The sequence below is a fragment of the Phoca vitulina genome, unplaced genomic scaffold (genome assembly GCF_004348235.1).
Source record: "Phoca vitulina isolate PV1807 unplaced genomic scaffold, GSC_HSeal_1.0 scaffold61, whole genome shotgun sequence".
Lineage (NCBI taxonomy): Eukaryota > Metazoa > Chordata > Mammalia > Carnivora > Phocidae > Phoca > Phoca vitulina.
In genome coordinates, this window is record NW_022589764.1 from 1,953,442 (window position 1) to 1,968,100 (window position 14,659).

A 14,659-nucleotide genomic window follows, 5' to 3' on the forward strand; every position below is an offset into this window, starting at 1 on the left:
AAAGAAAGAAAGAAAGAAAGAAAGAAAGAAAGAAAGAAAGAAAGAAAGAAAGAAAGAAAGAAAAAAAAAAGAAAGGGAACACTTTGGCCTTTGGTAATAAATTTACCTCACATAAAAGGTGAGGGATTGACAATGTTGAAATGGAAATTTTCTAACTCAGGGCAACCGAAAAGTGGCTTTTCCTTGCCCCTTCTACACCAATGTCCTGATGACACCCTCTTTAAGACTCTTGAAACAAGTCCTGAGGAGCCCCGGAAGTTCATCTGAAGTCCGTATGGGCATTTTTCTAATAAGAGATCATCCAACCCCCCGCTCGTCCACATAAAACTCTCCAAGGAGAAATCTCTCCCCAGTTGCTATCACTGATAAGGCTGGTTCAACTGCTTCTCCTAGCTCAGCTACAATGCAGTATTCACATAACAGGCACAAATCAGAGTTGGACTCTTTCGACATTTGTGGATGGCGTGGCATTATTTGCTAAATTCCAGAACGTGGTGCTGGTTAAACAGGCTGAAAGGATTAGTTACTCCAATGATGGGAATCATTGGCATGGCCTTTGGTCCTTGCTCCATGGACGTCTGCACACCTGGGCATGAAGCGTCCCCACAGGCAGGCAACAGGGTTGGAGGAATAAAGACTCAGCCTCCCATCACTTACTACCTGTGTGACCCTATGCAAGAAATCAACCACTCTGGGCCTTGGCTGCATCTCTGTTAACTAGAAATAGTAACACCTGCCTTGCACAGTGATTGCGGGGCAAGCCCCCGTGCCTGGTACTCAGAGGTTGTAATGTACACACACACGCACACACACATATGTGAATACATGTGCATGCACTTGAGTTTTTGAAAATCAATTACTCCTCTCCATCTTTATAGCTCACAAGGTGATTTTTGAAAAGTCAATCAAGAAAGGAAGGAAAGAAACAGATTTTCCTCTCCAACAAGAAAAAGCAATTAAACGTCAAATATTAACTGTTCCTGGGAGTAAATTTTTTTAATGGGTTAAAGGCTTGGCCATTACAGGCCTTCAATATGTAATTTCTAAGAAAGGACTAGGTAATTTTTTTTTTTTTAAATTAAGTGGAAGATAAAATGCTGGAACCAGTGTATCTCTTCAGAAACCACTTTTTTATCCATTTTCCAGAGCTTCCCAATTGCATCACGCCTTTTAAGAGACCCAATCTGTTTAAACAGCACTTTATTTTAAACCTTCACTTGTGAAAAGCACTGATTTATGATAGGGCTGATTTAAGCAATGGTGTCTTAAGCAATAATGATTTCAATTATAGGACTTTCACCAACGTGCATTATTCTGATTTACTCTCCCCTTCTTCGGCATGTTTATTCACTTAAGGGAGGGAGTACAGGTAGGCGGGGTGTAATTTTGAATAGTCCCTGGACAAATTTAATATCAGAAAGGAACGTATGCACAGACTGATGTACCCTTTTTGATGATGTGAATGCATTGTATTTTAATATGCTCTGACAAACTCGAACAACTCCCTGATGGGCTCCTACCCGATATCATTAGGGTTATTTAGAGCTCCAATCCTGCTCTGTTCCCTCTGGGGCATATGGAAGTTGTAGGAATGTGCACACTACAGACTCCCTCCGAGCATAGTACAGTCTCGAGCTGGAGAAAACCCTTAAGCTCAGTGTTAGATCTTTCACTCATTCACATCTAACATCAATAGAACACATATCAAATATCCTCTCCTTACCTCAGTGCCTATCCCGTGGACCAGGCTGGTGAGGAAGAAATTCATGTGGGATACATTCCCATTAAAATCCCCAACAGCAATTGGAACGGAAAATTCCAATCATACCTTGACAGTTTTTCCTCCTTTCATCAGATCAACTTTATAGATTCCTTAGTTCGGTGCTATTAATTGGACTCTTGCATGATTTACATCTAGCTCTTAATCTCAGCTATACTATGGTGCTGTAGCCTTTACGAGAGCTGACCAGCAAATGCTTTATGCATTAATCCCTCTGCAAAAATCACCTTAATAAATTTTTAAACTTTTTTTTTTCTTTTGGAATTTAGAAGTGCCAAGACACAAATGAAAGTGTTTGGGTCCAGCCATTAGAATTTTCAGCTTAGCCCTTAAAAAAATGATGGACCTAATTGCTTTACAGAAGAAAATCAGATCAAAGTCAAGATTCTTCCTTTTTAAACTTTGTAATTATTTCTCAGACTCCTCCTTGAAATGCCTTAAAAATACTTCCATTGAAATGTCTATGGGCTTCTCCCCTCTTCCTTTCAAATATGCTCTGTCTTGACTTTGCCCTGTGGCCTTCCACTGCCCTCTTTGAAAGGAAAGTTCTCAAACATCATCAGTACTGGCAGGTACAGAGGCAGAAAAAACAGGTGGCGTACTGCGCTAACAACGAGGCATCGCATCGTTTTGTTTTGTTTTGTTTTGTTTTTAAGATTTTATTTATTTATTTATAGGACAGAGAGAGACACAGCGGGAGAGGGAACACAAGCAGGGGAAGTGGGAGAGGGAGAAGCAGGCTTCCCGCCGAGCAGGCAGCCCGATGTGGGACTCGATCCCAGGACCCTGGGATCATGACCTGAGCCGAAGGCAGACGCTTAACAACTGAGCCACCCAGGCACCCCGCATCGCATCGTTTTAAACACAGGATTGGATACATTCTGTAGCTCAGAAACAGGCAATTACAGGAAACCTCATTTCCTTCTTTGCATAAAATTTCCCCAGCCAACCCTTAGCGCACAGATCTCCTTTCTGTCCTCTCCTTCCCAGCCTGTCTCCGTAGCAAGCCCACGTCATGTTTCCCAGCAAGCACGAAATTGCAGCTAACATGCTCCAACTGCTCTGGGCACTGGATGTCGGGGGAACATCAGAACCTTCTCATTTGCTTTACACGGCAGCCAATTCTTACAAGGCTACGGACTCCCTTAGTTAGAAGCTACCTTGGTGATTCTCCTCCACCCCCTTTGTTTGACAAATGAAGGGGGAAAGACCCAAGGAGAGAAAGTGACTTGCCCAGGCTCCCACAGCAGGGCTCTGTGACTTACCCTCTGGTGCTCTTCCCACATCCACTCACAGCCATTGGGCGGGACCAAGAACAGTTCTCCAAAATAGAATTTCACTTAGGCGTCACCATAAAAACGGATTTATTATAAAAGCACTGATGGGCCCCCATTTTGTGCTAAGCACCCACTTCATGTCCCAAAACTTAACAATGACCCGAAGGCATTCTAATCCTAATTCGGTCACCTGCTAATGATTCCTCCTCACTAAATGCGTGCATAGAGCGACCACTGACTGAACATTGCAGAGACGGTGAAAGCTGGGAGGAACTTTAGAACCTTCATCCCAACTTCTCGCTTTACAGAGGACGGAACTGAGGCCCTGAGAGGCCTGAGAGCTAGTTCGTGTCCGAGGTGGGTCTAGAGCCAGTTCATGTCCCAGGAAGTTCTAGAGCTAATTCGTGTCCGAGGTGGGTCTAGAACCCATGATGCCAATCACTGAGTCATGTTCTCTTTGCTTCAGTACATTCATTTAATTCAGAATACAACCTACCATCGGGGCTCAATCTATCACATTGATCATCAATCTCTTTTTTGTGACCCTTCAAGTAAGTTAGTTTGTCCCTATGCTCTGCCCCGAAGCTCCACTTTAATTTGAGGACTACTCTCTGAGTACTAAAGTCCATGTAGGATACGTTCCCATTAAAATCCCCACCAACGGGGCGCCTGGGTGGCTCGGTTGGTTAGCAACCGACTCTTGATCTCAGCTCAGGTCTTGATCTCACGATTGTGAGTTCAAGCCCCGCACTGGGCTCCGTGCTGGATGTAGAGCCTATTAAAAAAAAAAAAAAAAATTGCCACTAGCAATTGGACGGTGGTCCCTGGAAAGCAGAGTTTAGCTGCTGACACAATAGAACTACAGTGACTGGCACCAAATGCATGGGAAAGGCGTACACCCGTACCTCTAACGCGTTCCAGATAAATCCAAAGAATTGATGTGATAAGCCATGTCAACAGAAACACCACGAGCAGTGTTCGTACCTTCACCATACTAATGGAATTTTTAGGGTTACCACAGATCTATTTAAAATAGTAGCTGCTGTTGATATATATTTTCAATACTCTTGTAAATCAACAGTGTTCCATAATCTTAGCTGAAACTATAAATGCTAAGTGGACCCATTAAAGAAGAAATGTTAGATCTTCTTTTTCTTTTTTTAAATGTGGTCTTCCAGGAAGCTGCCTTTGGACATAACTGCAGAAAATTAACACAATAAGTAAAGCATTATCGAAGAGCTATTAACTGATTACACTAATAAAAACCAAATGGGGGCCTTAATTCTGCCCCTCTGGGAGAGAAGGACAGATAAAATAAACAACAGAAAAAGAACACAAAGTAAAGGATAATTGACTTTAAACAATAATAATACAGAAACCTCCCATCAAGTAAAAAAAAAAAAAAAAAAATCCAGATCGCTAGCTTCACTTTGGGAAAGATAGAAGAAAAACTTTATCCTGCCTTGTTAAGACCTAAGTTTGATACTAATAAGGGCGTTTTCCAGGCTAACAAATTGGAAAAATTAAGGGGGGTTGACAAGGAAGTTCTTAAATGCCTGGCACATAGTCACAATGACTATTTTACTATATTATCAAAATGAGGAGGCCTTCTGGTCCTGCTCAGAGGCCGTTGAAATCTAAACATTCAGAGCTCATACTCTATCAGGGTGGGATGGAAAGCGGGGCCCAGTGATGTTTGGCATTCACATAAATGGCCAAACCAGATAGAGAAGAGGAGGACTAAGGGTTTCCACTGCCTTAAGGTGGAGACTTGGGGGCCTTTAGAACCCATGGCACATACAGCACTGCCTGTTGGCTAAATCCTGAAATTCTTTTTTTTTAAGATTTTTATTCATTTATTTGAGAGAGAGAGAGCACGACAGAGGGGTACATGGAGAGAGAGAGAAGCAGACTCCCCGTTGAGTGGGGAGCCCGATGCAGGACTCGATCCCAGGAACCTGGGATCGTGACCCAAGCTGAAGGCAGACACTTACCCAACTGAGCCACCCAGGCGCCCCTAAATCCTGAAATTCTTAAACATGCTTGGGGTTAACTCTGTGTAGCAGAGAAAGGTCTTTTCTTTCCATTTTATTATCTATAACATGGTCCGTCATCCTGCCTTCAAACCTAGCCAGAAGCTTACAGTTTCTCTTAGTAAGTGCCTGATAGGGGCCACGTGTCTTACCAGATGCTTTACACTCATCGTCTGTCATTCTTACATTATACTTGCAAAACAGGTGATGACCCCAAACTTAGAGTTGCAGAAATGGAGTCTCAGAGTGATAGAGAGACCATTCAACTTCCCACGGTTATTAGGCCTGACCCCTCTCCAAAGGCATGCACCCTTCTCCCTCCACATAGGTGACCCCCACCATTGCTAACTGTTACTGTCACTCTTTCTCAGTCTGTTTTTACATATTGTTCTAACCCATCTAACCCACAGAACCAACCCTCTTAGCATGGCATCGGCAAAATCCCAGGTTCTTTTTGCTTTTTGCTGGCAAAAAGTCAGCAAATTCAAATGAAATAATTCCTATGTGAGAAAATAGTTCAGCATTTTCTTAAAATGCAAACATTAAAAACAAATTCTTCCACAAGACGCTAACTTTTAAGTTGGCAGAAAATAGCCTGGTCGTTTCATATGATGTACTAACTAAAACAGTAGTGGTTCGGATTTGTAATGAATGTGTTGGTCTGAGAACTGATCTCCCACAGTGAAATGTGGATGATAAGAAAAAAAAGCATCAGTAGGTAAGAGGTGGGGTTGTCTGTATAGAGATAGAACACTTTTATGTATGAAAGGGTAAAACTTGGGGTGCCTGGGTGACTCAGTTGGTTAAGCACCTGACTCTTTTTTTTTTAAAGATTTTTTTATTTATTCGTTTGAGAGAGACAGAGTACAGGAGCAGTGAGGAGGGCCAGAGGGAGAGGAAGAAGTAGACTCCCTGCCGAGCAGGGAGCCCTGTGTGGGGCTCGATCCCAGGACCCTAGGATCATGAACCGAGCTGAAGGCAGATGCTTAACCGACTGAGCCACCCAGGCACCCTGGCATCCGACTCTTGATTTTAGCTCAGGTCGTGATCTCAGGGTCTTGAGATCAAGCCCCACACCGGGCTCTGCACACTGTGCAGAGTCTGCTTGAGATTCTCTCCCTCTCCCTCTGCCCCTCCCCCAGCTCACGCTCTTTCTTGCTCTCCCTCTCTAAAATAATAAATAAATAAATAAATAAATAAATAAATAAATAAATAAATAAAATCTTTAAAAGAGAAAAAAAAGAAAAGGGTAAGACTTGTTCAGCTCTAGGCAGAGAGGGTTGGGAGACATCCAAGTGGACCAGTGAACAAAAGGTTCAGGAGGGAGATAGCCATTTGAAGCCAAAAACACTTTACAGAAGCCAGAGTTCTTCAAAAATACAATGTATTCAGGCCATCAAACTTAGTAGCGAAATACTGGAGGCGTGTCCAATAAAGAATATTTTAAAATAATTTGAAAGTTCTAATCTTTTGCAATAAGAGGAAAAAATGAAGAAATTACGTCATTTCGAGGAAGAGGAAAAAATTATCATTATTTGCAGATGATAATATTTACCTATATGGTTCAAAAGAATCAACTGGCAAACTTTGTGAATAAAAAGCAGGAAAGTGGCAAATGCCAAATAAAAATATGTACATAGGCAACTTTCCTCAGCAGTTTTATAAAATTTAATAGAGAAACAGGATTCACAACAACAATCAATAAACTTTTTTTTTGACTATATTGAGATATGACATGAAGAAACCACAACTTGGCAGAAATTTGCAGGAAAAGATAAATGAGAGGCATGTTTTACTTGTAGCCAAGAAAACTGAGTATTAAGGACTTCAAGTGCCCACACATTAATGTATAAATTGTATTCACGTACATTTTGAACTGGATGAGTTCTTACAGAATAATAAAGAGGGGAGTATAACCCAGAAAACTAATTGTAAGGATGACAAACTTGAATTACTGGATATGAAAGCATAGTCTTAAATTGTAATAATAAAAAAAGGGAGGGTTTTGGCTGAAGAAGCAGTGGAGATATGAAGATAATGAAATAAAATTGAAAAATACAGAAACAGGCCCAATAACATACAAGATTAAGATCAGTAAGGAAAAGAGGCTTCGGTATATAGATTCTTACTACACAGACCAAAACAAATTCCAAACAAGTAAGAGATTTAAACATTTTTTTAAAAAATAGTCATAAAAGCAGTAGAAAATGTAGATTGATATTTATCTGACCCTGGGATTTGTGTACAAAGCCTTTCTGAACATAAAAGCAGAGGAAGAATGAATAAAGGAAAATATTTATGTACTTGGATTTATAAACATATACATTAAAAATCCATTAACTATTGGGGCACCTGAGTGGCTCAGTTGGTTAAGCATCTGACTTCTGACTTCAGCTCAGGTCCTGATCTCAGGGTCATGAGATCAAACCTCGGGTCTGCTTGGGATTCTCTCTCTCCCTCTGTGTCTCCCCCTACTCGCATTCTCTCTCTCTCTCTCTCTCTAATAAATAAATAAAATCTTCTTAAAAAATCCATTAACAATTAAAAATCAAATGATAAAAAGGACAAAATGCTTGCAGTGCTTGATAGTGAAAGAGTTAATACACTTAACATGTAAAGAAGTTTTACAATTTAACAGAAACTCAATTTTGTAAATTTTTAAATAAATAAAAGTGTAAATAACGGGCAAATTACATACTCACAAAACAAGCCAAATAGCCAAGAAACATGAAGAAACTTAGCATCACAAATAATCAAAAAAATACAAATCAAAATAGGATTCTAAGTTTCTTATCTTAGTTTGGGGAGACTTAATGATGGTTTTGTGAATTCTGCATTCTCATTCACTGCAGGTGGGAATATAAATTGGCATAAACACTTTGGAGAGCAGCTCTGCAAATCTTAGACAAGAAAAAAAAAAAAAAGGCTTTTTGACCCAGGAATTTTGCTTATAGTAATTTCAAGAAGAAATGGAGATACACACAAAGATTTTATAAAGGCCAAAAGTTAATAAACCACATGAATATCTAACCAGAGGTAAACTGAATTATGATACCTACAAATAAGGTAACAGGATGCCAACATAAAAATCATGCTTTACAATAGTTTCAACACAGGAGCAAATACTTATTATGACTTGTCAGATGGGAAAACCAAATCACAGGGATGCCTGGGTGGCTCAGTTGGTTAAGCATCTGCCTTCAGCTCAGGTCATGATCCCAGGGTCCTGGGATCGAGCCCCGCATCAGGCTCCCTGCTCGGCGGGAAGCCTGCTTCTCCCTCTCCCACTACCCCTGCTTGTGTTCCCTCTCTCACTGCATCTCTCTCTGTCAAATAAATAGATAAAATCTTAAAAAAAATTAATCACAAACTAGTGGATGATAGCAGGGCCTCAATCTTACTTTTCAAGCATACATGTCAGTAAAAACGTGGAGGGGCACCAGTGTGGCTCAGTGGGTGGAGCCGAGGACTCTTGATTTCAGCTCCAGTTGTGATGTCAGGGTTGTGGGATCGAGCCCCACCTCCAGCTCCGAGCTCAGCATGAAGTCTGCTTGAGAGTCTCTCTCCCTCTCCCTCTGCCCCTCCCCATACTCTTGTGTGTGGGTGCATGCTCTCTCTCTCTCTAAAAAAAAAAAAAAAAAAAAAAAAAGTAAAGAAAGAAGTAGTGGGACTATAGTCTCTTTTTTTTAAAGATTTTATTTATTTGACACAGAGAGAGCAAGAGAGCACAAGCAGAGGGAGGGGGAGAAGCAGGGTCCCCACTGAGCAGGGAGCCCGATGCGGGGCTCCATCCCAGGGTCCCTGGATCATGACCCGAAGGCAGACGCTTAACCGACTGAGCCACCCAGGTGACCGGACTATAGTCTATTTTTATTTATTTCTTCACGTGTTTCCACAATTTCTAAACGCTCTACAATGGACATGTATTACTTTTGCAATCGAGAAAAAATTGCCTTGTGTGTTTTCACTTCTAGTTTGCCGGAAGCATGGAAGCCTACAGGAGATTGCCCAGAGAGGGTGCTGTAGGAAAATAAAGGGGAACCCGGGCTGCAGGGCTGCTCCAGCCGGTGAGTCTGTGCCTTCACCCTATTCTGGCTTTTTTCTGTTGTGGTGGCTTTTTTTTTTTTTTTTTTTAATCTATTCTCAGAAAGTTTGCAGCTTCCCCCACTATTTTATTTGCTCCTCCTAGGAGTGACAGAGCAGAGTGTTCCAACAATACTTACTGTATTTTGTGTCAGGGGCCTGTGGGTCAGCAAGGTTATTAATAAACATAGCCTCTTGTTCTAATTTAGGCCCCTTCTCTCCTCCGTGCCTCTCCTCCTGCCCTGCTTTTCCTTTCGCTTCTCTTTCCGTCTGACCCTCTTCCCCTTCTCCCTGATACCAAGGATTCTGCCTTGCCTCTCGCTCAACTTCTGGCACTTTTCCCAAAACGCTTTTCTGATGTCCTTGTTGGTCCTGTTTTCATGCGGAATTTCATTTTCGAGGAAACACGCCGTGTCCTAAATCGATTCCATGCAGGCTGATGTGATACCATGATTGGCCACACCCGGCTGAATGGAGGGATCCCTAGAACTGAGGCGAACTGTGGTCCAGCCAGGGGACTACCTCGTTTTGTAAAAAGAATGTCCGTTAAACAAGATTCACCGACACAAAATGAGCCAGACTTGAGAGGCCCTATGGTCAGCCCCACGCAAAAGAAGTGAAGTGGGAAGGCACAAGGCAGCTCTAAATTCTATTATTTTTCTTACTATCTCGGATAAGACAAAGAACATCTAAGGAGTTCCTCGTGTATATTTGAAGTATGTGCATATCAATTTTCTTTTCTGTTAAGAGCTTAATTTACTACCCAAACTTCGAGTAAATCTTGTTGTATTTTTGCTGACTTGATTACCTGTATTTTGCTGACTTGATTACCTCACTACCAAATTCGTAGGCCCAAGCTCTGCAAATTCCCTGAACTTTGTACAAATCCTGTTCAATTATTTTTCACTGTCAACATTTTCTTTATTTTTTAAGCTTTATTTATTTTGAGAGAAAGAGAGAGAACAAGCGGTGTGGGGGGTGGGCAGAGGAAGAGAATCTTCAAGCCGACTCCCCACCGACAAAGGAACCCTACCCGGGACTCTATCCCACAAAGCTTGAGATCAAGAACTGAGCCAAAACCAAGTCACTTAACCCACAGAGCCACCCAGGCACCCCCATGGTCAACATTTTTTAACTGCAAGTTCAAATCAGAGAAGATTACTTTGTGAACTGAAAAAGTCAGTTCCTACACACACACACACTTACACGGGTCTGCACGTGCTCTTTCCAAACATATTAAACTTCAGTTGTTACTTTATTCTACTAAACACAATATTGCATCTCCTATCAGAGCTTTCAGGGAGTTACATGCACCAGTGGGAGTTTACTTAACAATGATAAAGCAACAGTTTTATATGGGAAAATATGTAAAAAGAAATGCATGATTCTGTGTTGAATTATTCATACTTTTCAAATTAACCTATTGCACTTTTTCCTGTTCGAGAACGCGTTAGTTTTTAAAAATGACCTGGACTACCTTTTGTAGAATGAGTGGAAGTCTTTTGGGGTGATGTAATTTTTTTAACACATGATTAATTCTACTCCCTACTAGGGTCCTCATATTGAAGAAATGAAAAAAAAAAAAAAATGAAGAAATGACAGGAAAGCTACATTTATTCCAGAGAAAGATAGTTTTCTATATCTAAATTCATTATCACAAAACGTACCAGTTTTATAGCATTAACAGAATTGTACCCAACTTTTGGTCTTTCCAAACTGAGAAAGAAAATCTCTGTGCACTTTGAATGAATTAGGCATTCGACTTCTTAAAATGGTCACCCCTACCACTGTACATTAACAGTCAGAGGTGCAAGGATCCTAAACTCAGCTAAAATCTCCATTGGAAGTAGCCATTAATCAGACTTGACTGAATGTCTAATTTGGTTCCTTATTTTTTATTTTTTCATTTTCCTTTTAAATAGATCATTCTTATCTTCTCTATAACAACAATCAAAGGATGAGTATAGCTTTAAATGTGTTCTGTTAAATGTGTGGTCATTTGTCATTCATAGAATACTATTTAATTAAGTCATTTTCTTTAAAGGCAGTATTTTTCTTAATAAACATAAGCTTGCATGAGCATTAACTTATGAGACTGTGGTGGGGAAGAAGAGAGGAAAAAGGAGGAAGAGGAAGTTTTATTGAGTGACTACTACGTATCATACAGTGTGATACCGCATCCATTCATTCAACAGATCTTATGGTGTGCTGAGTGCTTCACACATCTTTTTTGGTGTCGTCCACACAGCATCACAACAAAGAAGATATTAGACACCTCAGGATACAGATGAGAAAACTGGGGTTTAGAGATGTCAAGCAGCATACCCAAGACACACAATTAGTGTGGCACAAAGCAAGGATTTGAACCTAGGCTCTGCTCACCAGACAACAGCATTTTCGATGATTAGGAGTAGTAGACTTCATTGTTGGCAATGGCAAGGACTCGGAGTCGAAATTAAAATCCTGAAATTTCCTGCATGCTTGAGATCAGTGATGCCCGATCACTTATAAGTTCTGATGTGGGGATGTCTGAAAGACCAAGAAAGAGCTCCCAGAGAATCATGTTAGATAACATGGCGGACGGCACCATGAAGTGACTGACGGAGCAATTCCCACGTTAGCATGACGATATGTATGCTACTTATCAGAACACTCATGACACTGTGTGACTCAAATGGATAGACCAGTAACTTTCAAAAGCGGGGCATCTTTGTACTCTTGCCTTATATATTTTAAATATTCTATATTTAAAGAGGGCCCTTGGTTCCAAGATGTTCCTTTACAGTTTGATAAATAAATGTTCTGAGGATCACCCATGGGGAATTCTTCCCTCACATAATAAGGTTGGATGTGAAGCATTGTTTTATGCCCTGTAGCAGGCCTTTTTTTTTTTTTTTTTAATGCCCACTCTGTTTTAGCTTCTTCCAAGTCCCAGCCTGGGATCGGCAGGTTGTGGGATGAGGATAGTGTGGCGAGTGTCAGGCTACAGTTCTTAACGCTCTAGGGATAAGATTTCTTACGAAAACTGGCAGCTTTTTTGTTCTTCCTCAGCCTTTTTAACACATAGCCAGGTCTCTCTGTTTAGCTGCGCCCGCTGTGGTTGTGACGGTCCCGGGCTAAATTTATGCCGCTGACGAGTCCCATTGAAGTGGCTCAGTAGCACGGAATCAGTGGGAGTTGTGCGTATATAAGCCCCGGCAGACCTTGGCCCACTGAGTGTAATAGCATATCTGCCTTGGGAGATTATGGGTATGATACGGGCGATGCGTAATGCATAGGGCAGTCTGTGTACAAATTTCAAATGACTTGCTACACCCCTTTAGGATGGTTGCTGTCAAAAGTATTAGCACTTTACACACACAACAACCACGTATCATATTACCGGTGGCCCCTGCTCCCACAGAGTGGCTCCTCCCACGTCTCCCAGTAGGTAATTGCTTCAAGGGTACCTATTGAACACATACAAAGGAGAAAACACTGGTGAATTTCCTTCTTTGAGCCCGACTGTATTCATATAGAAGGAGGAAAATACCGAACGTGTTTAAAATTAGCATGGACAGAAGTTCAAAGGGAATTACATGGAAAAGAGATCTCGGAGAGATTTAAATTTTCAATCCAACAAGAACCGGATTTAATATACTGAAGCTGAACCCAGGGGAGCGTTATGTTGTTCTGTGCTTAAATCAAGACCTACCCTGATGTTAGCACTTAAGGTTTGGGCGGTAATGGGAAGGTAGGGAAATGCAGGAACTTCCATGCCATGGATGATGTTTAGGACATTTAATTTTTCGAGCATGTATTTTTGAATGAGTCTGCCCAATGCTGGGGAATCTGCAAAAGTTTAAACAATGTGGAGATCTGACTCAGGAACACTAGCATTCTTTGGTTAAGCTTCTTTTCGTGTCCCCTCTCAGCTTGGTGCAAGCAAACTAAGCAGAATCTTTTTTTTTTTTTCCCTCAGTTGAGACTGGACTTACACGTGTGACTATCCTGGCCTTCCGTGCTAAACAGAGACGATAGATTAGCATCACGAAAGACACGGGTGACACTGGTGATCATTCACAGAAAAATTAGCAGCAAAATAACCACCATGATGATCGCCTGAGGTTGAATAGACGTGACCTCTTTCCATAGTCAGGATCTTTTTTATAATAATATTGAAAATCTGGGGGTGCCTGGGTGGCTCAGTCGTTAAGCGTCTGCTTTCGGCTCAGGTCATGATCCCAGGGTCCTGGGATCGAGCCCCGCATTGGGCTCCCTGCTCAGCAGGAAGCCTGCTTCTCCCTCTCCCACTGCCCCTCCTTGTGTTCCCTCTCTCTGTCTCTCTCTGTCAGATAAATAAATAAAATCTTTAAAAAAAAAAGAAAAGAAAAGAAAACCTGTTAGCATTAGAAACCCTAGCATTGATTATATTGTCTGCTTGCACCAGTGTCCAGAACACTATGGAAACTCATTTGTCTATTTACCCAGTATATTGGCCCCAAATATATTCCAGGCACAGTATTAGTCTCTAGAGATACAGCTATAAATGAGATACTGGTCCCTATCCGTAGGGAGCTTGTCTTGATTTATTTTCTTTATATAATAAATAGTACATGCTACGTGCCTGTCACTAGTCTAAGTGCTTTACATATATTAACTCACTTAATCTTCAAAACAACCATATGTGAGAGTTACATTATTATCCCCATTTACAGATGAGGAAACTGAGGCACGGGCAGATAAATCAGCATGCTCACGGTCACACACTGGTATATCAGGAGACCCAGGATTTAAACCCAGGCAATCTACTTCCAGAGAGCCTACTATTAATCACTGCTTATGAGCTAATTGAAGAAATAAATCGGCAACTATTCTCAACATAATGACTAGTGACATCAAAGACCCTAGAAACTCCAGAAACCCTGGCTTCTGCAATATTCAGATCAATGATTGGGCAAAACTTTGTAAAAGACGGGCACCTGGCTGGCTCAGTGGATAGAGCACATGACTCTTGATCTTGGGGTCATGAGCTCAAGCCCCACGTTGGGCTTGGGTGTAAAGCTTACTTAGAAAGACAAAACAAAACAACAACACACAACTTTGTAAAAAACCTGCTAGTCAATTTGTAAAGGAACCAAAGATGAGACAGACAGACTCTATAAGCTACCAAAAAGCCAAATCAAAATGCAATTTAATGGGTATAAACATAAGACGATCTTAAATGCAATAAATCCCCTGAACAGCCCTACACGGCTGAGATCTGACTCCATGGCTGAGATCTGACTCCATGGCTGAGATCTGACTCCATGGATCTGACTCCTCCCTGACTCAGGACTCTGTTCAAAGCCTATCACATGACGTGGTGGACAGCTCTGGTCATGAGACTTCTAAGTATTTTATTTGTTGCTGGACACTTCTTAAGAAAATCTGGCACACCAAGGCCAACCAAAGAAAACAAAACCACTGAGTCCCGGTCATATGTGGAACTGGAGAATTTTGCCAAT

The 14,659-nt window shown here is 41.3% G+C and overlaps 1 long non-coding RNA gene across 1 annotated transcript in view; it reads right to left on the reverse strand.

The window, feature by feature from the left end:
• Positions 1–14,659, reverse strand: part of LOC116623825 — a 38,602-nt gene that overhangs the window by 2,456 nt on the left and 21,487 nt on the right. The gene's annotated exons all lie outside the window — the stretch shown is intronic.